Source organism: Trachypithecus francoisi, unplaced genomic scaffold, assembly GCF_009764315.1.
Source record: "Trachypithecus francoisi isolate TF-2019V2 unplaced genomic scaffold, Tfra_2.0 Lachesis_group16, whole genome shotgun sequence".
NCBI classification, from domain to species: Eukaryota; Metazoa; Chordata; class Mammalia; order Primates; family Cercopithecidae; genus Trachypithecus; species Trachypithecus francoisi.
In genome coordinates, this window is record NW_022681461.1 from 53,942,634 (window position 1) to 53,968,571 (window position 25,938).

Genomic DNA, 25,938 nt, shown 5'->3' on the forward strand with positions numbered 1-25,938 from the left:
AGTATGTGCAATTACTTCTTTACTTCCACCAAACTGAAACTGTTCCCTCCCCAGGAAGGCTTAGAGGAAGGTGTTTCAGGGTGGGGAGTGGAGGTGGGCTAAAAAAGACAAAAGAACTTAACCTGAATCTATTAACTATAATGAACAGGTACTAAGAAGCCGTACACTGCCACATAACATAAATTACAATCTAAATGAGATATCCATATTTACATAAGCAGTTTCATAGGCACTCTAAGCTAAGTTCATGGGAAGAAAGTCTTCCAAATGCCATTCATACCACCAGGGATAATTGAAGGACTAGAAAGAAGCATCCATGCCATTGCTGGGGAAACAGAGAATGGGGTTTTAATTTTCAGTTTGACTTACATGCTGTTGTCATATCATGGAGACTACGGTTGCAGTTTTACAGCATGGTTTTCCTTGGCTTATTTTAGAATCACAGAAAGAGTAAGCTTGCAAATCTTTTAATAAGGCAATTACATTCAGACAAAGATTAGATCTCAGTGGCACAATAGATTTTTGCTATATTATTCAGTATCTTTTTGATATTCCACTGTCACTAGACAAAGCTGTGAATAGTAATGTGACAAGTCTATTCAGAAGACAACAATGAGGGTTTCCTTAATTGTGTTCACTTGTATGCCACACAAACCCTCACTTAATATTTTTTTGCCTGTTTTGAAAAAGCAGAAAGAAAATACCATTTAGAGTCACAAAAAACACTGTTGAATCTATCTTTGAAATCTGCATTTTGTATTTGTAAGATTAAAATGTTGAGATATTCAATCATTTAATTTTTTATTTTATAAAAATATGTCATGATTCAAAATGTCAGTCTTAATATAGAAATGAATTACTTGGTATAAAAAGAACAAAAATCCATAAGAATCTAAAGACTTGTTTCAAAATAAGTGCTTTGGATGATGTGGGCTGTGGAAATGGAAAATCCATGTGTTACTTTCTAATGGTTACTAATGAAAAGAAACTTAAAATAAATATAATTGTTTTATTTATGAGGCTTGTCCTTCCCCCTTGCAAATTAAAATTCCATAAAAAATATTACTATAGAAATATAAGATATATGGTTATGTTTAGAAAATGCAATTTTACATTAATGTATCAGTTTATTTGTGAGAGGGAAATAATATTTATATGAGCTAGCATTTTGTTAATTTTATAAATTAATATTCATATATTAATTTGAAAAAAAATGGATATAATGGCACCTATTTTAATTGTCCCATGTTGAAATTCATTAGCCAAAACTTCATTTAACTTACAGTTCATTGTTTGAAAGTAATGAGCTTATAGAGGTAATTATCCTTAATTACTAACTCAAGCAGGACAAATAGAGACTGATCTAATGAAGAAAGAATTGAGTTCTAATCTTGATCCTACAAGTAAATTTTACAGTTTGGTTTCATTTAATCTTTTTGTATCTATTTTCTTAAGAGTAAAACAGGGACATATCTGATGTGAGGATAGAATAGAAAACTAATAAGAAAATTCCTAGCCCGGCGCGGTGGCTCAAGCCTGTACTCCCAGCACTTTGGGAGGCCGAGACGGGCGGATCACGAGGTCAGGAGATCGAGACCATCCTGGCTAACATGGTGAAACCTCGTCTCTACTAAAAAATACAAAAAACTAGCCGGGCTCGGTGGCGGGCAACTGTAGTCCCAGAGGCTGAGGCAGGAGAACGCCGTAAACCCGGGAGGCGGAGATTGCAGTGAGCTGAGATCCGGCCACTGCACTCCAGCCTGGGCGACAGAGAGAGACTGTCTCAAAAAAAAAAAAAAAAAAAAAATTCCTTCAATATAAAAGTGCTACACTAAGGCCCTGTAATATTAGGACAGATATAGAAGATCCAGGTAGGTCCTATATTCACAAATTTGGGAGATTCACATACTGAATCCCGGAAATAAGTAAGAAGGACTATAAGATTGTACACCAATGGTTGCTCTCAAAGAGATAGAAATAAACAAATGACTCTAAAATTTTCTAATGTCTTAGAAAATAATTGTTAAATTATACAGTGAAATAGAACTTAATTATTCTGAGCAGCATTTACCATTTTTAAGCACTTAAAAAAAGCTAATTTGATATTACTAGTGGAAGTGATCAATAAAACTTTCTGCTCACTGACAAGCACTGCCAAGCATTTTGGTGTTTTTGCATAAAAATTAAAGAGAATACTTAGAGCAAATGTAATAAGTAAGATATGAATTAACTTTTTTAAATTAATTGAGATACTTGCACAAACACTAATTGCAATGATCAGATGTCCTGAGAACTATATACCTTGATATTGCTACAGAAATCTGCACTTTTACGTGCTTGCTAACAGTTTATCATTTTACTGAACTTGTCCAATAGAGGTCGATCACAATAGTAGACTTGCATCTGGTGCTTCCAAAAATTATTAAGAAAATAAAAACAAACTTTATGATTGTTAATTATGTGAGCAAATTAATATTCACAATCCTGCAAACCCAAATATTGAGTTTTTAAAAAGTGTTTCCCTAATGTCATTCAAGTCATCCAAAACAGTCCCTCACAAGATCTAAGTTTATCTTGCTGATGTTCTTAATACAGATTTGTCGTGGACATTGAAATCCCACACAAAATGTTTGATACTTACTATGGAAAATCTTAAATGTAATTTTTCAGCATTATATTCTACCTCTACAGATTCTAATGAATGAATAAATTCTTTATTGACTTTGGCTCAAGTGGCAAGGCTGTGTGACTCAGGGAATAACCAAGTGTTGGCAGAACAAAAGTGAGAAATCAATAGCAATTGATTATTTAAACTCGGAATTTCAGGGTACTCAGGCAGGATTTATTCTAAGCCAAGCCCCAGTAGGAACACTCTGAATCTATCTGATTTGTAAACTGTCTCCAATACTTTTTCCTATATAGTTAATTTGCAATCAGAATTGCTGTTTTAAACTGGGGCATCTAATCTGTTGGTGAATGTTATATAGTGCATGTAATTTATTTATTTTTGTTCATATGTGTGTCAGTGTCTACCTATGTCCCATTACTTTTTTTCCTTTTGACTTCTGACCCTTCTCTTGAGATGTTTCTTCTTTATATTATTTTTTTTCAGAAAATGCTAGAATTCCTTCAGGACTCTAGTACCCCTGTGGTGTTGTGATATTGAATTGTGGGGGAGGGGTATTACCCCATCTGATCTCAGCCAAATCAGGATGGGACATCATTCAGTTGAAAGCCAGGAGGGACACAATTGGAAAGCAGTGCACCATGCTTTTTGTATATTGCACCTGCCTCTTGGGGGGCATGCTAAAAGTGGCAGCACTTTCAGAAAGAGAAAAGCTGGCAGATGTTGGCGGTGATTAAAGGGATGATTAAAAACTGGCACACTCTCTCCATGAAAGTGTGTCTGTGTTTATTCAACTACACTTAGAACTTGGCAGGTCTTGGAGATCTGGCCAGACCGGCAAAACTCTGGCAGGACAGACTGGCAAAACTCTGGCAGGACCATTGTTACTCATAGTTTTTTCTTCCAAGATACTGGTATCAGATACTAAGCAATTAAATTTGCCAAAACAATATATAATGTCATAAATATAATTTTTGTATGAACTACATAGAATATAAGGAAGTTACTTTCACAATATGGTTATTGAATATTACAAACACTAATACTTAAAATTAGAGATGTAGAATTCTGTGATACCATTAATTCACAGGTTTGCTAATATTTGCGTGTTTGCATGGAAACAATTTTTGTGTATGAAATAATTTAAAATTGAAAGTGCACAGTAAAATATTTGGCTTCTTATAATCATGATTACACTTTTTTTTTTCTAGGAGAATCTGCCATTAATATAGCCATTATAGTGATTTCAACACAATTATCCATGAGACACTTTGTTAAGGCAAATGAGAAACAAGCTATGTACTGACCCTTTTGAAAACATAAAATGAAACAGCTTACAGAAGTTTGCAAGAATGATTCATCAATAGATAGTATTGGGTTTTCAATTATTATTGGGAGTATAAGGGCACTTAAAGTATAAGCAAACTCTTGGCCAGGCACAGTGACTCACACCTGTAATCCTAGCACTTTGGGAGGCCGAGGCGGGTGGATCATGAGGTCAGGAGATCGAGACCATCCTGGCTAACATGGTGAAACCCTGTCTCTACTAAAAATACAAAAAATTAGCCAGGCATGGTGGTGGGCGCCTGTAGTCCCAGCTACTTGGGAGGCTGAGGCAGGAGAATGGCGTGAACCTGGGAGGTGGAGCTTGCAGTGAGCTGAGACCACCCCACTGTACTCCAGCCTGGGTGACAAAGAGAGACTCCATCTCAAAAAAAAAAAAAGAAGTATAAGCAAACTCTTTATGTGAACTTGTGAATTACTAATAGTAAATTAGAAGTTGATGCGTCACTTTACAAATAGCTAATGGGGGAGGAAGAATATATTATTGCCACATATATGATTGCCAGTGAAAAATATAGACTGATATTATTATTGAATGCAAAGGGATCTTTGAATTCAACTTTCTACCAATTTTTGAATTCTTTATCCAATATCCAACATCCTTGATAAATAGTCATTTAATATTTTTGCTGTCAGCCATTTTTTTTTTTTTTTTTTTTTTTGCCATCTGCAGCCATGAAACCCATTGGTCTTCTCTGTTGCCAACACATTTCGATGCCTTTGGCCTACTGTTTCTCCTGTCTGAACTTCTTTCCTCCCCTGCAATTTCCAAAATATTCTTTGCCTGGCAATATGAAATGCTTCCTTCTCCATGAAGAGGCCTTCCCAATTCTGCCAAGGTAGCTAAAAATATCTTTTATTCTCTACTGCTATTATGGCATTTGCCATATGATATTGCTATTATAATGGACACACACATAAAAATATTTGTAACTCTCACTTTAAAATGCTTATGGTCAGTAATGGTAAAATTCATTTGTATATTTTTAGAACTTAGCATATAGTCCCCTCTCAATAAATATTTTTGACTACATGTATGAATGAATGAATAATTTTTAATTGGACCAGAAAGAACAGACAAAATTACATAAGCAAGAATTAAAATAAAATATCTCAGCTCATAAGATTAAAAAGTACTGACATAGATGAGCTATTGCTGGAACAACCAGTATTATCTCATTTTCATTATTTAAAAGAGCTATATTAACCAATGATGGTCCCAGTTTACTAAGTGAAGTGAGCCTAGAGACAAGTATAATGAAGGAAGAGTTTTCACATTGCTGAGAAGAATCAAAAGTGGACAAGGAACAAATGTTGATGTCCTGTAGCATGCTGTTGAAATTCATGTCTTTTGTCATGCTGGTACCCTCTCAGCAAATGATAAAATCCTCAAAATGATAAAACTTGTATTTCTGGCAAGCACCCATTGTTTGCCATTATTGTCCATCTTGATAATAGAAATAAAGCTGTAAGATTTTGCTGAAATCAGTATATTATTACTTTTTCCAATGTAGCTATAAGTGGAACTAAGGTTAATACATTTGCTAAGTTTCTTTCATTATGAAGTTATTGGAATATGTTCATTTTGTAGCTGTTGTTTTATCATAAAACAAACACATACAAAGAATTTTTTGCTCCTTAGTTCAGCTAAACTCTGGGTTCTTGTCTCATGACCAGGAAAAGTTAGGCATATGGACACATTGAAGGGTGAGGAGAGCAGAGTTTATTAAAAGAAAGCTGTGAAAAAAATGACATCCTGCCAACAAGCTCTCACCTCACAGATTGAATACCAGACCACCACACATGAGCTGAAGAGGCCAGGATCCTCCTGCTGCATGCAGGCACAAATTCCCCATGGCCCCACCCCATTCTCCCACTGAGCAGGCAGGCTCTTAGTCTGAGTCACTCCACATTGATTTACTTCTCTTACTGCACATGTGTTAAGGGATGGAATTTTTCACCGTGGGCATGTTTAGGCAATGACCTCATGTGGCATTTGGCTATCTCCTGTCTCTATCATTCCCCTCTCTAAATAAGTCCATCTAACTGCCATAACTGCCATTAGAACAAGGATAAGGATAAGGGCAAATACCAATCTTAACTGATTCCTGCTGACAAGGATGCTGTTTGTGAAAACAGTAGTCTGATCTCCTTCAGAAGCCTATTTAAGGGTTCCCAGCAAAAGGAGCCATCGTCTGAGTCTCTGGTTGCGTTTGTTTGGAGTTTGATGATCTGAAGGCAAGAAGAGACAAGTTGGGTTATTAGAAAACATTTCACAATGAAAGAAGGGGAGGTAAGGAAAGCTCAAAAATCCGGAAGCCTTTTACCATTTTGCATGGGGGAAGGGAGTCCAAAAGCCTGACTGGTAAAAAAAAAAAAAAAAAAAAAATTCTTTGCCCTTTTGCCAGCATGTTGGGCTTCTGGGTTCCCTTCCCCCGAGCCCAATCCTAAGGCAACCAGTTTAAGGTTTCGGAAATCAACTTTTCCCAGTTTGGAGGATACATCTGATGGGAGTGTCCTGTAGTACAGAGACACAACTAGCTATCTGTGAAGAGGAAAGAGGTAGAAAAAGGAAAAAGGAATTATTTTCAAAGGTGTCACAGGGATTCAGGATGCATTCAAAAGGAGCACAGACTGAAGATGAATGACTACTCATCTAGAAAGGGGGCAGCAGGGCATCCCAGCTTCCCTTCTCTTCCTAGCAAATACCTAGGTACATGAGGGAGAGAAAGTGAGGCATCCCTCTTTCTTTCTTCCATCCTTATATCCCCAAGTCCCAGCAACCACGGCAGGATACCACCCATGGGTGTCAAAGCGGCTTTCACCCATGTTAACACGGGGTATGGGGGTGGGAATAGCCACTCTTACTTATTTATGCCCTATCTCCCTGCTGTCAGTAGCCTTTGAGTTCCCTAGAACTCATTTATACCATGGATACTAGCATGACCTTTATCCATGAAATGAGAGGCTTGGCTTAATTGGCAGGAATTAGTGATGCTCACCTGCACTGTGCCTTTTAACTTCGTTATTGGCTGCTTCTGCATTCCTCGGATCCAGTTTTCTTTCCTAGGGCTCAACCAAAAACTTGGAATTGAGTTTGCGACCAAAAATCTGTCTTGGGGAGGTTTCATGGACTCCTTAACATAAGCTGAATGCTAAAGTGAAGCTTTGAATTGAGTCCTCCTCCAACAAGGGACCCAAAAAGGAAACATCTGGACATCCTATTTATTTCTATCAACCAGCAGGATTTGCAGGATAATTGCCCAGAACTAGAATATTGATCCAGATTTTTTCATTATCCATCCCCTCTTATTTTTATTTTTTATTTTTTTGAGAGAAATTCTCACTCTGTCTCCCAGGCTGGAGTGCAGTGGCACCATCTCAGCTCACTGCAGCCTCTGCCTTCCAAGTTCAAGCAATTCTCATGCCTCAGCCTCCCGAGTAGCTGGGGTTACAGACATGCTCCTCCACACCCATCTAATTTTTCTATTTTTAATAGGGATGGGGTTTCACCATGTTGGCCAGGCTAGTCTCGAACTCCTGGCCTCAGGTGATCCACCTGCCTTGTCCTCCCAAAGTGTTGGGATTGCAGGCATGAACCACTATGCCCTGCCTTCCCTTTTGTTCCTTCTGAGCTGTGGTCGGAGATTGTGGGTTGGTTCATAGGAATAAGCAGGATTAGTCTAAAATGTAGGCAAAAACTTAAAAACAACTAATAAGCCTAGAATTTAATAATGATAAGTTTTGAAACATAATTTCTCTCTGTAGTCCTCATTTTTGTTAAAAATAAATCATGATAGGACTGAGTTGCTTGCAAAACAGACTTTAGTATTATACTTGGCCTGATTATTTACATAAAGTGTAAATAATTATTTACATAAATATAATTTTGGGAAGCCTGTTGAATGTTAGAGGTTTAAAACACTTGATGTTATGAAATAGAATCCCAGATTACCATGTTATTAATTTTGCCAAAATAATAACTCAGAAATTTTAAAAAAGCAAAAACCTCTTATAACACTTTTGGATTTAGTCAGTGTTCACACACAGAATTTCTTTGGCAAGATTAATTATTTAGAAACCTTCCACAACTTCTTTGAGCTTTTGGCTTTATCTTAACTAATTCAAAACAATCCTTTAACCCTAGGCAAAAATTTACATTTTGACTACATCTGCATTTTACTAATAATCTTTAGGGCTTTTTATTTCTCAAAGATTAAAGTCTTGTGAACCAAAAGAAATCAGCTCTTATGCTCTCTTTAAAAAAATATTTGATTTAAGCATTTATTTTTCTTTCAAGCCAATTAATTAGAGCTCTTTTTTGTGGACATCACACACAACACATATATAACTACACAGACTGACAGCAGAAGATCAAATAGCTATAAGAGAATTTTTATTTGCCAATCTCCTAACTGTACAATTGGCCTCTGAGTGGAGACCTTTAAGAGCAAGGCACTTTCTAAGGCCTCATAAACAGGTATAACTGAAACACAAAAACAGATTTTGAGAGGGATCCATCTGCCTCCAATTCCTGGGACTCCCTGAGGAAAACAGAGGTCTCTCTCAAAATAGAATCTGTGGTGCCTTTTCTGTTTTTTTTTCCAAGGAGTCCCAAGCCATCAGAAATTATCTTAGGGCCCCTGATGCTTGCATTTAGTGTTACAAGACAAAATGGAGAAAAATAATTCAGTTGACTGAGAAAAACTCCTTCTTCCCGCAAAACAAGATCCAAGAAGGGAAAACATAAAGACCTTTTAAATATACCTATAACTTGGATATCCACTTTTAATTAAGCTGAACACTCTTTAAGAAAATTCTTTTAAATCCCTTGTTACATGACTTTAGCTGCACCAAGCAGCCAGTATTTCTGGCTTTCCAGCTTCACTGAAGGTAACCACCCAGGTGCTCAGAGAAAGGAAAATTCAAGGCAGGCAGTTCATGGAGTGGAAGAGAATCAACAAATGGCAAAGGTCACACAGATATCAAACCAGAAAAGACTCATTCCCTAAGCCAAGATTGAATCTGGGCCACCATTGTAAAACAGTGGAGGCTAAAACAAAGCATTGCGACATGGTTCTCCCAAGGACAGAAAACAAGATAGAAGCTTGCAGCAAAGTTTGCTATTGACCAATTAGCCAGGCTGGCTTGAACAGTGGGCCTATGGAGTCCTAGGCCCACGTCCCATCCTAAGATACCCCTCTTTCTGACACAACCATGCAGAAAGCCATCCAAAGCATCACCAGATTGGCTACAGCTTAAGACCAAGCTCACCAATCCATTTTCATAAGTAAAACTTTACAAAGAATGTAAACAGTGATAGTTGGGTTCCTGTCCTAGTAAAATGTCCTCTAAAAGGAAAGAATAGCCTCTTGCATAAAAGTTAGCTCCTGACCTAAAAGGTCAGGAAAAACAGGAAAAGAAAAACAGCTTAAATGCAGGGCTAGAAAGATACCTTGGGGAAGAGCCTCTTATTCTTATGCAAAGGGGTTTCTCCAACAGGGAGAGAAAATTTTAATTGCTATTGGATGGAGATGGACTCCTTGACTGGGGGAGGGGAAAACACCATGGGTGTGTGCCAGGGAATGCTGGCCAGCCTGCCATGCGGGGCCTTGGACCGTGGGCCCCAGCCCCAGCTAGGAGGGTGGGGGGGTGGGAGTCACCACTCACATGTCTATCCAGTGCACACACCTGCAGCCATTGGGGTGGGGGTAGAACACCCCCAATATTGTAAAGGAAAAAATAGGTGCCATTATAGTCCCAACAAGAAAGATGGAAAATGCCATAGAAAAGACTGGGTTGGATTGAGGCCGACATTCCTGAATCCAAAGAGCGACAGTAAGGTGTTGGTGGGGTGGGGTGCAGTTTCCTCTACCCTCGGAAGAAGTCTGAGGACAGGAAGACTCAGAAACAAGAGGGATAAAGATGTTTTAGTCTGCATTTTACTCACCTTTCCTCATGCCCCATACAGGCCACCAAAATGATGCAGATTTTTTTTTTTTTTTTAATTCTTAGCTCAGCTAAAATCTGGGTTCCTGTCTCATAACCAGGAAAAATTAGACACACAGGCACATTGAAAGTCAAGGAGAGTGGAATATATTAAAAGAAAGCTCTCAGCAAAGAAAGGGGGTCCTGTCAACAGGGTCTCACCTCACATATTGAGTGTCAGACCACCACACAGGAGCTGAAGAGACCAGGCTTCTCCCTGCATAAAGTGTGAATTCCTAGTGTCTCCACCCCATTTTCCCAGTGTGCAGGTAGGTCCTTAGTCTGAGCCATTCCACATTGATTTATTTCTCTTACTGCACATGTGTTAGGAAATGAACTTTTTCACCTTGGGCATGTTTAAGCAAGCCTCCTGTGCACAGTGACCTGGTTGGCATTTGGCTGTCTCCTGTCTCTCTCGCAAGCACACACGATGACTTGGGATGATGCATATATTCAAGGAATGGATATTAAAAAAAAAAAAAATTATTAATCTGGGCCATGTTCACACTTCTGTTGCTCTTTATTTCCTTGATTGGGGGGAGTTTTCTTAATTTTATTTCAGCCATTTTGGCCTTTCATGCATTTCAATTTTGAGCATAATATTTTTAATGAATGTTCTATCTTGGTTAATATTTTCACAGAATGCAATTTTCAGTAAATTTTATATAATGCAGCTTATCAACTAATGTTTCAAAATATAACATTTTTGTTATATTGCTATCATTGAGTGGGTACCACTCAAGAATTTTAAACAGGACTGTGATAAATTTACTACTGTTTATTTTCTGTCTTTTTTGTTTGTTTGTTTGTTTGAGATGAAGTCTTGCTCTGTTGCCAGACTGGAGTGCAGTGGCGTGATCTCGGCTCACTGCAACCTCTGACTCCCTGGTTCAAGTGATTCTCCTGCCTCAGCCTCCCAAGTAGCTGGGATTACAGGCACGTGCCACCATGCCCAGCTAATTTTTGTAGTTTTAGTAGAGACGGGGTTTCACCTTATTGGCCAGGATGGTCTCTATCTCCTGACCTCATGATCTGCTTGTCTTGGCCTCCCAAAGTGCTGGGATTATAGTTGTCAACCACTGCACCTGGCCTCTTTTAGACAGCACTAGTTTACAGATCAAGATCTATTCTCAAATATCTAACTATATGTTTATATATTTAAACTGTTTGTATATTTATATTTTCAAATAGTAAGTTTTTCCAGGAATATTGAAGCAGAGAAAAATAATTATGTCATGAATCTCTGAGGTTCAGTTGAAAAACGAAAGTAAGAGAAAGCATCTTTATGATTTTAAAAAATGATCTTTATCTCAAGAGCAAGTGGATGAGACTGTATTCATGAATAAAATGTAAAATTTCAAAAAGATTTATAAAAATAATTAAATGTTGGATTTTTGAATTCTAAGGGATGGAAAAAATAACAAATAATGAAAATAAACATTTCAATAAAATGTTAGTCAACAAATGGGAAGTAATAGAAATTATTAGGTAAAAAGAGTTTCAAGAAACATTTAGAAAATCACACACATACACAAATATATGACGTTGCATAGGAGACATTGGAGGGGTACTGCTAGTTGAATCAAAATTTTAAAACCTTGAAAAATGAGACATGTATAAGAATTATACTAAAGCAGGATGATTGAAGGGCTTAAGCTCAGAAAGTCAAAATAAGAAGGTAGCTGCAACTAATAACTAACAAGATGTCAAGGTATGGAGTAATTAACCTCTAGAGATATCTTCCAATTCAACCAATAGCTTTTGCTTTTTTAAATACTACAAAGGTCCTTGTTTATCTACTGTATGTCTTGTGTTATTATGAATAAAGCTGATACAGTTCTGTAGAACTCAAGAGGTTTTTGTTTTGTTTTTGTTTTTGAGACAGTCTCACTCTGTTGCCCAGGCTGGAGTGCAGTGACACGATCTCAGCTCACTGTAATCTCCACCTCCTGGGTTCAAGCACTTCTCGTGCCTCAGCCTCCTGAGTAGCTGGGATTACAGGCATGCACCATCATGCCAGCCTAATTTTTGTATTTTTATTAGAGACTGGGTTTTGCTATGTTGGCCAGGCTGGTCCCAAACTCCTGACCTCAAGTGATGTGCCCACCTCAGCCTCTCAAAATGCTGGGATTAGAGGTGTGAGCCACTACACCTAGCCTAAGAGGTTTTTTAAAAAACCCTCTTCAAAATACAGTCAACAGGTTTCTTGTTGAAAATAAAATAGATTATGGATATATTCTTTAAGGAAGCAGGAGAGATGTAGTGCTTATTTCCACAACTGCATTCCTGCTACGTCTACTCTCTTTTGAAAGAATGTGTGCAGTGAGTTAGGTTTTGTACCAGAAATGCCAAAAGTGAAAAATAGAAAAATATTATACAAGTTAAGAATTACATGTATATATTCATTTCTTCAACAATGATTTATTAACTATTTCTTCCAGGCACTATTCTAGGCATTGAAGATATACAAGTAACCTAAATGGGTAGTAACTTTTCTCATGGTGTTCTGGTGTGGGAAGACAGACAATAATAAAAAAAAAGGAGTCAGTATGTGTCAGAGTGTGAAGAGAGTTTTGGAGAAAAAAGACAGAGTTGGTAGATAGTACTGGGGTTGCTAGTTTAGACAGGATGATCAGGAAAAACCTCTTTAATGTGGTGAAAATTAAGCAAACACTGAAATGCAATGAGGTGGCTATGTTGGGGAAAATGTAGAGATTTAAAAAATTACAGTTTATAAAATGCATTGCAAAGTGTATTATTTTATTTGAGTTCTACAACAGCTGTAGGAAGCTAGATATATATTATTATCATTTTTAATCTTGTGGAAACTACAGTTAAGAGAGGACAAGGGAGTTGAAGTTACCTGCCTAGTAGAGAGGGGTGTTATATTTAATCCAAGTCAAATATTATTAGTTCAGCAACAGGTCTTGACAAAGTTGCTTACTTTTTCTAAGCCTCAGTCACCTAATTATTAAGATGGGGATAATAGTAGTAGTGACCCCATAGAATTGTGACAGTTGTAAGATGATCTGTATAAATCAAATTAATGTTTGGCACATGCATCTGACAAGCCTTGACTATAGATCAGTGGTCAGCAGACTATTGCCCCAGACCCTAGCCAGTCTGCTGTCTGTTTTTGTAAAATATGTGAGCTAAGAATGGTTTTTACATTTTAAATGGTTGGAAAAACCAAAAGAACCTTATGTGGACTTCAAATATCATTATCTATAAATAAAGTTTTATTGGAACACAGTCACTCTCATTCTATTATGGTTAGCTAAAGCTGTTTTATGCTACAACAGCAAAATTGAGGAGTTATAACAGAGACCATACAGCCAGCAAAGCTGAAAATTTGCTAACTAATCCTTTACGGAAAAATTTTACTGATCCCTGCTCTGGATAGAAGTGCTCAACTTTGCTGCCCAAGCTATGTCTTGTTTCTTTTTATTTCATTTATTTTTATATGATTTTATTTTTAATAAGCATATAATAATTGTACATATTTTGGGGGTACCTAGTGATGTTGTGATATGTACCATGTACAGTGATCAGATCAGGGTAACTGGCATATCCATCATCTCAAACATTTATTGTTTCTTTGTGTTTAGATCATTTAATATCCTCCTTCTAGCTATTTAAAACTATGTATTATTGTTAGCTATAATCATCCTGTAGTGCTATAGAACACTATAAATTTTTCCTCCTACTTGACTGTAATTTCATATTCTTCAACAAATCTCTTCTTATCCCCAACTTCCACCACCCTTCCCAACCTCTAGAATCCTTTGTTCTACTCTTTACTTCTTCGAGATCAACGTTTTTTTTTTAGCTCCCACATATGAATGAGAACATATAGTATTTAAATTTCTGTTCCTGGCTTATTTTGCTTAACAAAATGCCTCCCAGTTCCACACAAGTTACCACAAATGACAGGATTCCATTCTTGTTTATGGCTAAATAGTATTCCATTGTGTTTATATACCACCTTTTCTTTGTCCATTCATCTATGGTTGGACACTTACCTCCAGGTTGATTCCGTATCTTGATTATTGTGAATAGTGCTGGAATAAATATGGGAGTGCTTATATTTGTTGGATATACTGTTCTCCTTTCTTTTGGATTAATGGCCAGTAGTGGAATTGTTAGATCATATGGTAGTTTAACTTGTAGTTTCTTAAGAAACCTCCATACGGTTCTTCATAGTAGTTGTACTAGTTTACATCCCATCAACGGTGTAGATGAGTTCCCTTTTCTTTGCATATGTCTTGCCCTTTCAAGTCTGCAAAGAGGTCTGCCCATACTACCTAATCTAAAGTAGTTCCTTCCATCCCAGTCTCACCTCTTAACTTCTCTCCATTGCTGTGTTTTATTTTCATCAGTGCACTCACTAGTGTCTGAAATTATCCTATTTATTTTGTGCTTGTTTATCAGTTTCCTTCCCTCTTGACTAAATACTCTGCTAGTGTAAAAAATCCATCTGACATCTTGTCAGTTAGAGTTTTAGGATATATTTATGTTTTGTCTATATATCTTTGGTCTTATTTCTCAGTTTCCTATGAACTCTGAATGGTGAAGAAGTGTTGATAGATTCTGCTCAAAATCCCCAGAAACATGTACAGATTTTTTTTTTTTGAAGAATGGGACTATACTCTAGATCTTATTTGACTTTATTTTCTCTCTTTATTTTACCTTGTTTGTACATATAACTCCCTATTCTTTTCTTGACACAGAATCTCACTCTGTCACTCAGGCTGGAGTGCAGAGGCACAGTCAGAATTCACTACAACCTCAACCTCCTGGCTCAAGTGATCTTCCCACCTTAGCCTCTCCAGTAGCTAGAATTACAGATATGTGCCACTGTTCCCCGCTAAGTTTTGTATTTTTTGTAGAGACAGGGTTTCACCATGTTGCCCAGGCTGGAACTTCCTATTATTTTAATAACTCCAATATATAGATAAAATTAGCTTAACTATTATCATGTGGATGGAAATGTATAAATAATCTATTATTACAAACATTGATACAATGAGTATTTTCTTATTTTGTTCATTTGTGCAAGCATTTCTGTAGAGTAGTATTAGATGTAAATATTATCTCAAGGAATATGCCTATTTTAAAGTTTACAGATATTAATGAATTGCTTTCTAAAGAGCTGTATGAATTTTTATGCTCCTTAACAGCACCTCTTCCCCATATCGTAACTAACACTGGATATTGTAAAAAGTTTTAATTTCAGGCCAATCTGGTATTTAAAATATGATACTGCTTTACTATTTTAATTTTTTCATTGACTATGTATGACTAGACATATTTGCTTAGGTACGTTGGTTATTTGTATTCCTTTTTTCTGTAAATTACCATTCATATCATTACTCCTCAAAAATGTTGAATCATCCTTTGTTAAAATTGATTTTTATTAGTTCTTTAAAATTTTTTGACATTATTTCTTTTTAATCTTATGTATGTTTTAAGTATTTCCCATTTGTCTATTAATTATCTTTGAATTTTGCTTCTGGTATCTTGTGGCCAAATCTATCAGCTTTTTCTTTGTGGCTGTTAGATTTTAAGCCTTGAAGAACTTCTTCAATCAAAAGTATAAAAATATTTCTCTATATTTTCTTCTAGTAATTTTATAAATTTTTAATGTTCAGCTCTTTCCTCTATCCAATTTTACCTAATGTAACTGATCTAAATTAAATTTTCCCTTAATAGCTATCTGCCTCAATATTATTTACTGAGTTGCCATTTTTTAAAAACTACTTATTTGAAATGTTAACATCCAAAAACATATACAGTTATTTCTTAATTATATTTTTTAAGTAAAAAATTTAAAATTAAAGGACAGAAAAAATACAGAAGTGCACAAATTGTGAATGAAAACTTGCTTATTTTGCAAAGCAAACACACCATGTAACTATCAGCTATGTTAAGGAATGAAATTATTACTATCTCAGAAACCTGTATTCTGTAGGTAGTCAACTGTATCTTCCAATATTGATAATTCTGTCGTTTAGAAATATATTTTTATTTTGCTCCTACTATATTAGGAAGGTCTCCAGAAATCTACAAGGACCTCTTTCTCTTGTTCCTGCTTTAAATGGGGAATGCTTTTGATCTTTTATTAAATATGAGATTTGCTGTAGGTTCTTGGTAGATTCTCCCCAATAAAGTACAGAAAAATGTTTTTCTATTCCAAATTTATAAAGATAAAACATGCATAGGAATTGAATTTTTGTAAGGCAACAATCAGAATTGTCTGAAGGTGACCTTATAGGCTCAGACTGGCTTGCTTGAACATCAGGCTAGCTGGGACAACAACATTTCTCCTACATCAGCAGGAGAAAATTCACTGAAATTCAGCTCTCACTCTCTCTCTGCCCCACCTTTGCAGGAGAAACTAGAGCATCTTACCTCCCTAATATCTTTAGTAAGACAGGTAGCTGACGTACTGAGGCAATTCCTCTAAACTGCTTTTGCTCCAAATCCAGAAAACCTGATGCTAGGCAATCTGAGTGCTCTCCCCACCCACAAGACTGACTCTCATGACTGAATTATCAGGAGGAGAGATGAGGTTGTGGAGGTGATAGTAGAGGTTGGCAGTAGACCTCTGGGTCTACTGGGTTAGCAGTGCTCTGGCTTGGTTTGTCTCACTGTGTCATGTTGAAAGGATTAGGGATTTCCACTTATGCCGTCTCTTCATTTCTGGTTCCTGGCATTTATAAATTCCCCCTTTCCCAAAAAGTATATTCTTCAATAGGTGTAACACTGTAGCATTCATCCAATAATTTGTGGGTGGAGATGGTGCTCACTCAGGTTACATCCACCAGCTGGGGAAATTACATGAATAGCGTCTGTCATGATTATCATATTTTAAAGCCAATCTGTTAATGAATTGAATTATATTAATGGATATATTACTGCTTAACTTTTCTTTCTTGTGATAAACCCTAACATGATCTAATGCTGTTCTGATTTGCTGGTGTTTATTTATCATTATAAAAATCTCTATTAATGAGTAGGAGGACTTTTTAGTTTTTTTGTAAATAATGTTGACACAATTTTGGGGAAGCTTTTCATCTTTATTTCTGTGCTCTGAACAAATTTAAATAACAAGGAGTTATCTGTTCTTTTTGAATTTCGCAAAACTGACTAGTAAAACTGGGCATGTGCATTTTGCAGAGAGGGTAGATATTGATTTGCTTTCAGTAAAATTTTTTACTATTGTCTAATTGAGGCTTCCTATCTATTTTTAAACTCAAAATTAGTAGTTTAAGCTTTTCTGGGAAATTTTCTATAATTATCCATTTCATCTAATTTCCCCTTCCCCCAACCCATTAGAATAAATTTTTATGTTATTATCTTTAACTTTAAAAAAAGACCCAATATTCCTTTTCTTGTTCTGAATTCATTATTAATAGTTTTTTAATAAAAAGACTTTCCAAAGTTTCTGTTTCTAGAGAACTAGTTTAAGAAATTGTTTTTATAGGCATGCTTTATTTTATTGAATTTCGTAGATGTTGCATTTTTTATACGGTGAAGGATTGAGGCACCTCTGCATCTAGCAAGTCTATTGGCATCATTTCTCCAACAGCATGTACTCACTTGTGTCTCGGTGTTACATTTTGTTAATTCTCTCAATATTTCAAGCTTTTTCATTATTATTATGTCTGCTATGGTGATCTGTGATCAGTGATCTTCGATGTTGTTATTGCAATTGTTTTGGGGTGCCATGAATCATTCCCATATAATACGGTGAACCTGATTAATAAATGTGTGTGTTCTGACTGCTCCACTAAATGGCTGTTTCTCTGTTTCTCTTCCTCTGCTTGGGCCTTTCTATTCCCGGAGACACAATAATATTGAAATTAGACCAATTGATAACCCTACAGTGGCCTCTCAGTGTTCAAGAGAAAGGAAGAGTTGTACATCTCTCCCTTGAAATCAAAAGCTGGAAATAATGAAGCTTGGTGAGGAAGGCACGTTAAAAGGCTGAGTAGGCTGAAAGCTAGGTCACTCATGCCAAACAGTTAGCTAAGTTGTAAATGCAAAGGAAAATTCTTAGGTGAAAATTAAAATGCTATCTAATGAACAGATGAATGATAATAAAGTGAAACACACTCGTTGCTAATATGGAGAAAGTTTTAGTGGTCTGGATAGAAGATCAAATCAGCACAGCATTCCCTTAAGCCAAAGCCTAATCCAGAGCAGGGACCTCAGTCTCTTCAATTCTGTGAAGACTGAGAGATACAAGGAAGCTTCAGAGGAAAAGTTGGAAGTTAGCAGAGGTTGGCTTATGAGGTTTAAGGAAAGAAGACATGTCCATAACATAAAAGTGCAAGGAGAAACAGCAAGTGCTTTTTTGTAGAAGCTGCCATAAGTTATCCAGAAGATTTAGCTAAGATCATTGATGAAGATGGCTGCATACACTAAACATTTCTGAGACTAACCCTATAAATAAATATATAGTGTGGGAATACCTTTATTTCTTTGATATTTATTTATTCAAAGATATATGATAACATATACTGGAGATGGACCTCATAAATAAAAGCATGCCGAGATAAAAACCCAGTAGTTTGGAAAGTACAGGAAAGTTTTCAATTGTAACAATTACTTTAAAAGTTATGTGAACACTCCCACTGGGATGGAATCTTTTTTTTTTGGAATAGAATCTTATAAATATAGGTTAATTGGAACATGTGATGCAAAGCAATTATTGCATAATGCTAAAAATGCACATAAATTTCATACTAGTCATAAATATATAGTATTTGTCAGTGGTTCTTTTTTTTTTTTTCTTATGCCTGTGGTTTTACTATAGGGATTAAGGAAACAAATTGTATCATTCTTTACCCATAACAGAGATACTCTTCTGTCCTGCCCTCTCTTTTTATTGTGGCAAAGAAACACATAAAGATATTAAAAAAGACACACACAACATAAAATTCGCCTTCCCAACCATTTCCAAGTGTATAGTACAATATTGTCCACCACATGTACATTGTTGTGCAACAGATCCCCAGACCCACCCATTCCCCACATGACTGAAACCCTGAATACATTAAACAACAACTCTCTAAATCCCACTCCCTGTCAGGTCGACCCCTGACAACCACCATTCTATTTTCTATTTCTTTCATTTTGACCACTTTAGATACCTCATAAGTAGAATCGTGCAGTGGAATCATGTCTTTTTGTGACTGGCTTTTTGCTACTGGCTCTTAGCATAAGGTCCTCAGTATTCATCTATGTTGTATAACACATGACAGGATTTCTTTCTTTTTAAAGGCTGAATAATATTCACATATATGCCATACCATATTTTATTTATTCATCTTTTGATGGACATTTACGTTGCTTCATCCCCTTGACAATTGTGAATAATGCTGCAACGAACATGGGTGTGCCAATATCGCTTTGAGATCTTGTTTTTAATTCTTTTGGATATTTACCCAGAGATGGGATTTCTAGATCATATTGTAGTTCTATTGTTAGTTTTTTCAGGAAACTCCATACTGTTTTTCGTAGCAGTTGCACTCTTTTATATTCTTACCAACAGCTCACAAGGATTCCAGTTTCTCCACATCTTCACTAACACTGTTGTGTGTGTGTGTGTGTTTAATAGTGGCTATCCTAATGGGGGTTAAGTGATAGCTCATTGTGGTTTTGATTTGCATTTTCTGGATGATTACTGATGTTGAGCATCTTTTCCTGTGCTTCTTGGCCATTTGCATGTTTTCTTTGAAGAAATCTCTATGTAAATTCTTTGTCCATTTTAAAATCAGATCAGTTTTTTTGTTGTTATTGGGTTATAGGAATTCTTTATATATTCTGGATATTAACTCTTTATCACTTACATGGTTAAAGAGGGACTCTATAAATTTTCACTTGTTTTGCGAGGAATCATGGAGGTGAGAATTCTGTAGATAGCTCTATAAGCCGTAGTACATGAATTTAATAGGCAGTGTTTTTTTCTCTTCAGTTAATAAAATGTTTGTGTATCCACTTAAAAGTGTGTTAGACCCCTAGGTGAGTTGAAATGCATTTCTAATATGTAGGCAGTTGTAATTTTCATGTAGTTGTTTAATTGTTCTGTAATTAATGGGTCATGGAAAAATGAGTTCTTGTTAATTGTTTGAATTTTCTTGCTGGTTTTATGTGTCAAGTTTTAGTTATTATTTACCCATTACATATAACATGTATATATAATTTATGTTACATATAATTATATATTTATGTATTATATATTTATATTTAATATATATTTTATATTTATATATAATATATTAAATAAATAATATTTATATTATATAAATTATATAGAATTATATATGAACATATATTTATATAATTCTATATTCATATATAATTCTATATTATATATATGATATATATATATCCCACCATTTTAATGGGAAAAACTAGTTTTTGGCTGTAAAAGATGTTTATTCTATTTTCTTTGCTAATAAAAGGTTGTGATCAATTTTCAAAGAAAAACAAAGAACACTTATGATTCATGGGAAGAGGTCAAAATATGCACATTAACAGGAGTTTGGAAGAGGTTGATTCCAGCTCTCATGGATAACTTTGAGGGGCTCAATACTTCAGTGGAGGAAGTAAATGCAGATGTTCTGGAAATAACAAGAGAACTAGAATTCAATGTTGAAGCCTGAAGATGTGACTGAATTGCTACAATTTCATTATAAAGCTTGCATGAATGAGCTTCTTATGGATGACTAAAGAAAGTGGTTTCTTGTGATGGAATCTGAAGCTGGTGAAGATGTTATGAACATTGTTTAAATGACAATAAAGAGCTTAGAAGGTTACCTAACTTATTTGATAATCCAGTGAAAGTGTTTGAGAGAATTGACTACAAATTTGAAAAAAGTTCTGTGAGTGAAATGCTATCAAACAGCATCTCAGGCTTCTTGTATTAAATGCTTGGTTTATTTATTTTCAACTCTTTCCTTTCAGTTAATACCTGTAGTTAAGCTGATTTTTTTGTTAAGTCATTCTTTCTCATCACATAGACTTTGTCAGTAATTTCTTAATAGTTCTAATTTCCTTTTTGATTTCATCTTTAATGTAAGTAATTTAGGAGGGTATTTTTAATCTTTAAAGAGACAGTTTTTCATTTGATGTATTGAACAACTTGTTATTTGATTTATAATATGGTTCTATTTTTCTCCCAAGTCAATACATTCAGTAAGTTCTGCCTCATTTTCTTAAAAGTTGCATTGCCTTAAGTTTTAATTTATTAAACCATTATCATATAGGTAGAGATTTAGAGGCTTTAGAATTTTAGCTTGTACAAAGAGTGCTACAAAAATAATTTTATCAATGCATATGTACAAGTATTTCTTCCGGAGAGCACCCTAGAATTGAAATCATAAGGTCAAAACTTAGGTATATTTTAAATTAGATAGATACCATTCAATTGGGTTTCAAAGACTTACGTGTGTGTGTGTATATATGTATTTATATATATAACATATATATAATATATAGCATATATATGTATTTATATATTTTAAATATATATTTATATAATATATATTATGTATTTATATAAATATATATAACATACTGTATATATATATTTATACAGTTTCAATACTGTATAAACAACAATACTGTTTCCTTTCATCCTCATCATAAGTACGTGTGGTCAACTCTAATTTTCTTTGTGCCAATCAAATTATGGTAGGGAGAATAATGATACCCAAAGACGTCCATGCCCTAGTTCTGGGAACATGGCAAATGGGACTTTTTAGATATGATTAAGATATGGACCTTTAGACTGGAAATTGTCCTCCTTATCCTATCCAGTAGGGCCTAAAATAATCACACAAGCCCTTAAAAGCAGAAGAGAGAGGCAGAAGAAGGGGTGAGAGAAATGCAACATGAGAAGGCTTGACCCACAATTGCTGGTTTTAAAGATGGAAGAAAGAGGCCATGAGCCAAGGAATGTGCTGGCTTCTAGAATCTGGGAATGACCCGTGGCTTATAGTGAGTGAGAAAATCAAGACCCCAGTCCTATAACTACAAGAAACTGAAATCTGCCAACAACCTGAATAAACACAAAACATGCTTCCCTAGAATAAACAGGAAACATGCTTCCCTAGAGCCTCCAGAAAGGAAAGCAGCCTGTCATCATCTTGAGAGTGTATCAAGACCCATTTCAGACTTCTGATCTGCAGAACTGTAAAGTAATAAATTTGTATTGTTGTAAGCTACTAAAATGTGATAATTTGTTATGGTAGCAATGGAAAATGAATACATTGATGCTTTAATTTTGTTTCCAAGATAAGAAGTAAGTTGGAGCATTTAATTTTTAGTTTACAGTGTTGCTGAATTGTGATTAGAAAATGTGATCTGTTTGTTTTTATTTTTAAATTTCATCAAAATTTCCTTTTGGGCCTAATATGCTAATATAGTTTGTATCTTCTGACAGGACCCTGATTGACATTCTAGTGCATGTAAATATCCCATTTTTTAGTTGAAAATAATACAAATTCACCATTTATTGGGTGTAAAATTCGATGTTACTATGTGGAACTATTAAATAAAATTATTTTTACTTAATTTTTTTCAATCACCAGATCTCTTAAGTTCTGGAAGATGTTCTAAATTCTTCTATAATGATTGCAAATTTGAAAATTTATCATTGTGTTTTTTCTAATTGAAATGATGAAATATTTGATGCCAATGAATATTTCAAAGCATAAAAATGAATAGCTATGACTGTTGATTGATCTTATGAACTAGAACATTACCAACTGATATGTTTTGGCTGTGTCCCCACCCAAATCTCATCTTGAATTCCCACATGGTGTGGGAGGGACCAAGTGGGAGGTAATGGAATCATGGGGGCGGGTCTTTCCCTTTCTGTTCTCGTGATAGTGAATAAGTCTCACAAGATCTGAAGGTTTTAAAACAGGGAGTTTCCCTGCACAAGCTGTCTTCTCTTGTCTGTCGCCATGTGAGTCATGCTTTTCACTTTCCAACATGACTGTGAACCCTCCTCAGCCATGTGGAACTGTAAATCTATAAACCTGTTTCTTTTGTAAATTGCCCAGTCTCAGGTATGACTTTATCAGCACCATGAAAATGAACACTTATTCCAACTTACTCCAACACTTATTCCTCTTCTGTTCCTAAGAATTAATCAACTATCCTGAATTTAGTCTTCATCATTTCCTTGCTTAAAAAAATTCTGTCATGTATGCATTTCTATTCCTAAGCAATATATTACTTAAGTTTTATTTGCCTTTGAGCTTTAAGAACTATTGTATAGTCAGGTTTCTCCAGAAAAACAGAATGAATAGGATATACAGTTGACCCTTGAAGAAGCCACATGTAACTCCCCATGCAGTTGAAAATCCACACATAACTTTTGACTTTCAAAAATTTGCGCTAGGTGTGGTGGATCATGCCTGTAATCCCAGCACTTTGAGAGGCCGAGGTGGGCAGATCATGAGGTCAGGAGAACGAGATCATCCTGGCTAACACGGGGAAACCCCATCTCTACTAAAAATACAAAAAAATAACTGGGCATGGTGACACACGCCTGTAGTCCCAGCTACTTGGGAGTCTGAGGCAGGGGAATACCTTGAACCTGGGAGGCAGAGGTTGCAGTGATCTGAGATTGCACCACTGAACTCCAGCATGGGTGACAGAGTGAGGCTCCCTCTCCCAAAAAAAAAAAAAAAAAGAAAAAAAAATTGACTACTAATAGCCTAACATTTATCAGAGCCTTATTGATAACATAGTCAACGAACATATGTTATGTATATATATTATATATTATATCTTATTATAAAGTAAGCTGGAAAAAAGAAAGTGTTATTAAGGAAATTATAAGAAGAGAATATGTATTGACTATTCATTAAGTGGAACTGGATTGTTGTATTGTTCTTCATTCTTATCATCTTCACATTGAGAAAGCTAGGGAGGAGGAGGAGAAAGCTGAGGAGGAAAGCTAAGGAGGAGGAGGGGACCTGCACAGTTCAAACCTGTTGTTCAATTGTTTCTGTAGTGGTTGTAATTTACATCTTTAATGGCAGTTGTCTAACAATGTATTTCTGTCAATTCACATTCTTAACATTCAGTGTCCTCAATGGTATTGCTGAGGCTTTCTTCTAGAGTTCTTATGGTTTTAGGTCTTACATTTAAGTCTTTAATCCATCTTGAGTTAATTTTTGTATAAGGTATAAGGAAGGGGTCCAGTTTCAGTTTTCTACATATGGCTAGACAGTTTTCCCAACACCGTTTATTACATAAGGAATCCTTTCCCCACTGGTTGTTTTTGTCAGGTTTGTCAAAGTTCAGATGGTTGTAGATGTGTGGTGTTGTTTCTGAGGCCTCTGTTCTGTTCCATTGGCCTATATATCTGTTTTGGTACCAGTACCATGCTGTTTTGTCTACTGTAGCCTTGTAGTATAGTTCAAAGTCAGGTAGCATGATGCCTCCAGCTTTGTTCTTTTTGCTTAGGATTGTCTTGGCTATGCGAGCTCTGTTTTGGTTCCATATTAAGTTTAAAGTAGTTTTTTTCTAATTCTGTGAAGAAAGTCAGTGGTAGCTTGATGGGGATAGCATTGAACCTATAAATTACTTTGGGCATTATGGCCATTTTCAGAATACTGATTCTTCCTACCCATGAGTATGGAATGTTTTTTCATTTGTTTGTGTCCTCTCTTATTTCCTTGGTTTGTAGTTTTCCTTGAAGAGGTCCATCACATCCCTTTTAAGTTTTATTCCTGGGTATTTTATTCTCTTTGCAGCAATTGTGAATGGGAGTTCACTCATGATTTGGCTCTCTTTTTGTCTATTATTGGTGTATAGGAATGCTTGTGGTTTTTGTGCATTGATTTTGTATCCTGAGACTTTGCTGAAGTTGCTTATCAGCTTAAGGAGATTTTGGGCTGAGACGATGGGGTTTTGTAAATATATAATCAGTCATTGGCAAACAGAGACAATTTGACTTCTCCTTTTCCTATGTGAATACCCTTTATTTCTTTCTCTTGCCGGATTGCCCTGGCCAGAACTTCCAAAACTATGTTGAATAGGAGTGGTGTGTTGCAGGAAGTCAGGGACCCTAAATGGAGGGACCAGCTGAAGCCATGGCAGAAGAACATAAATTGTGAAGATTTCATGGACATTTATTAGTTCTTTTATTTTTATAATTTCTTATGCCTGTCTTTACTGCTGTCTCTGAACATAATTTGTGAAGATTTGATAGACATTTATCACTTCCTCAATCAATACTCTTATAATTTCCTATGCCTGTCTTTAATCTGTTAATCCCATCACCTTTATTATCTAAGGATGTATGTCGCCTCAGGACCCTGTGATGATTGCGTTATCTGTACAAATTATTTGTAAAACATGTGTGTTTGAACGACATGAAATCTGGGCATCCTAAAAAATAACAGGATAACTGTGATTTTCAAGGAACAAGGGAGATAACCATAAGGTCTGACTGCCCGTGGGGCTGAGCAGAACAGAGTCGTATTTCTCTTCTTGCAGAAAGTGAAAAGGAGAAATATCGCTGAATTCTTTTCCCAACAAAGAATAACCCTGGGAAAGGAATGCATTCCCAGGAGTGGGTCTATGGATGGCTGCTCTGGTAGTGTCTGTCTTATGCGGTTGAAGATAAAAGGGATGGATTATGCTCTGGTTTCCTGCAGCGCCCTCTGGCTTACTAGGATTGGGAAATTCCAGCCTGGAGAATTCTAGTCACATCGGTTGTCTGCTCTCGAACCTGGTTTCCTGTTAAGATGTTTATCAATGACAATGCATGCCCAGCAGGACATGGAAGCTCATCAGTAATTCTAATTTTGCCCTGGTCTTGTGATCTTGCTCTGCCTTTCTACCCTTGTAATCTTTTATTGCCCTTTCAAGCATGTGATCTTTGTGACTTACTCCCTGTTCATAGCCCCCTCCCCTTTTGAAATCCCTAATAAAAACTTGCTGGTTTT

The 25,938-nt window shown here is 35.9% G+C and overlaps 1 long non-coding RNA gene across 2 annotated transcripts in view; it reads left to right on the forward strand.

The window, feature by feature from the left end:
* Nucleotides 1–25,938, forward strand: part of LOC117098668 — a 183,483-nt gene that overhangs the window by 77,389 nt on the left and 80,156 nt on the right. Inside the window, exons 1-2 of one of the 2 annotated variants that reach the window (XR_004443527.1) lie at nt 5,838–6,263; nt 9,986–10,227. This is a non-coding gene — a long non-coding RNA (uncharacterized LOC117098668). Of the gene's footprint in view, nt 1–5,837; nt 6,264–9,985; nt 10,228–25,938 lie in introns of those variants that run through there. The other variant, XR_004443528.1, reaches the window with a different exon arrangement.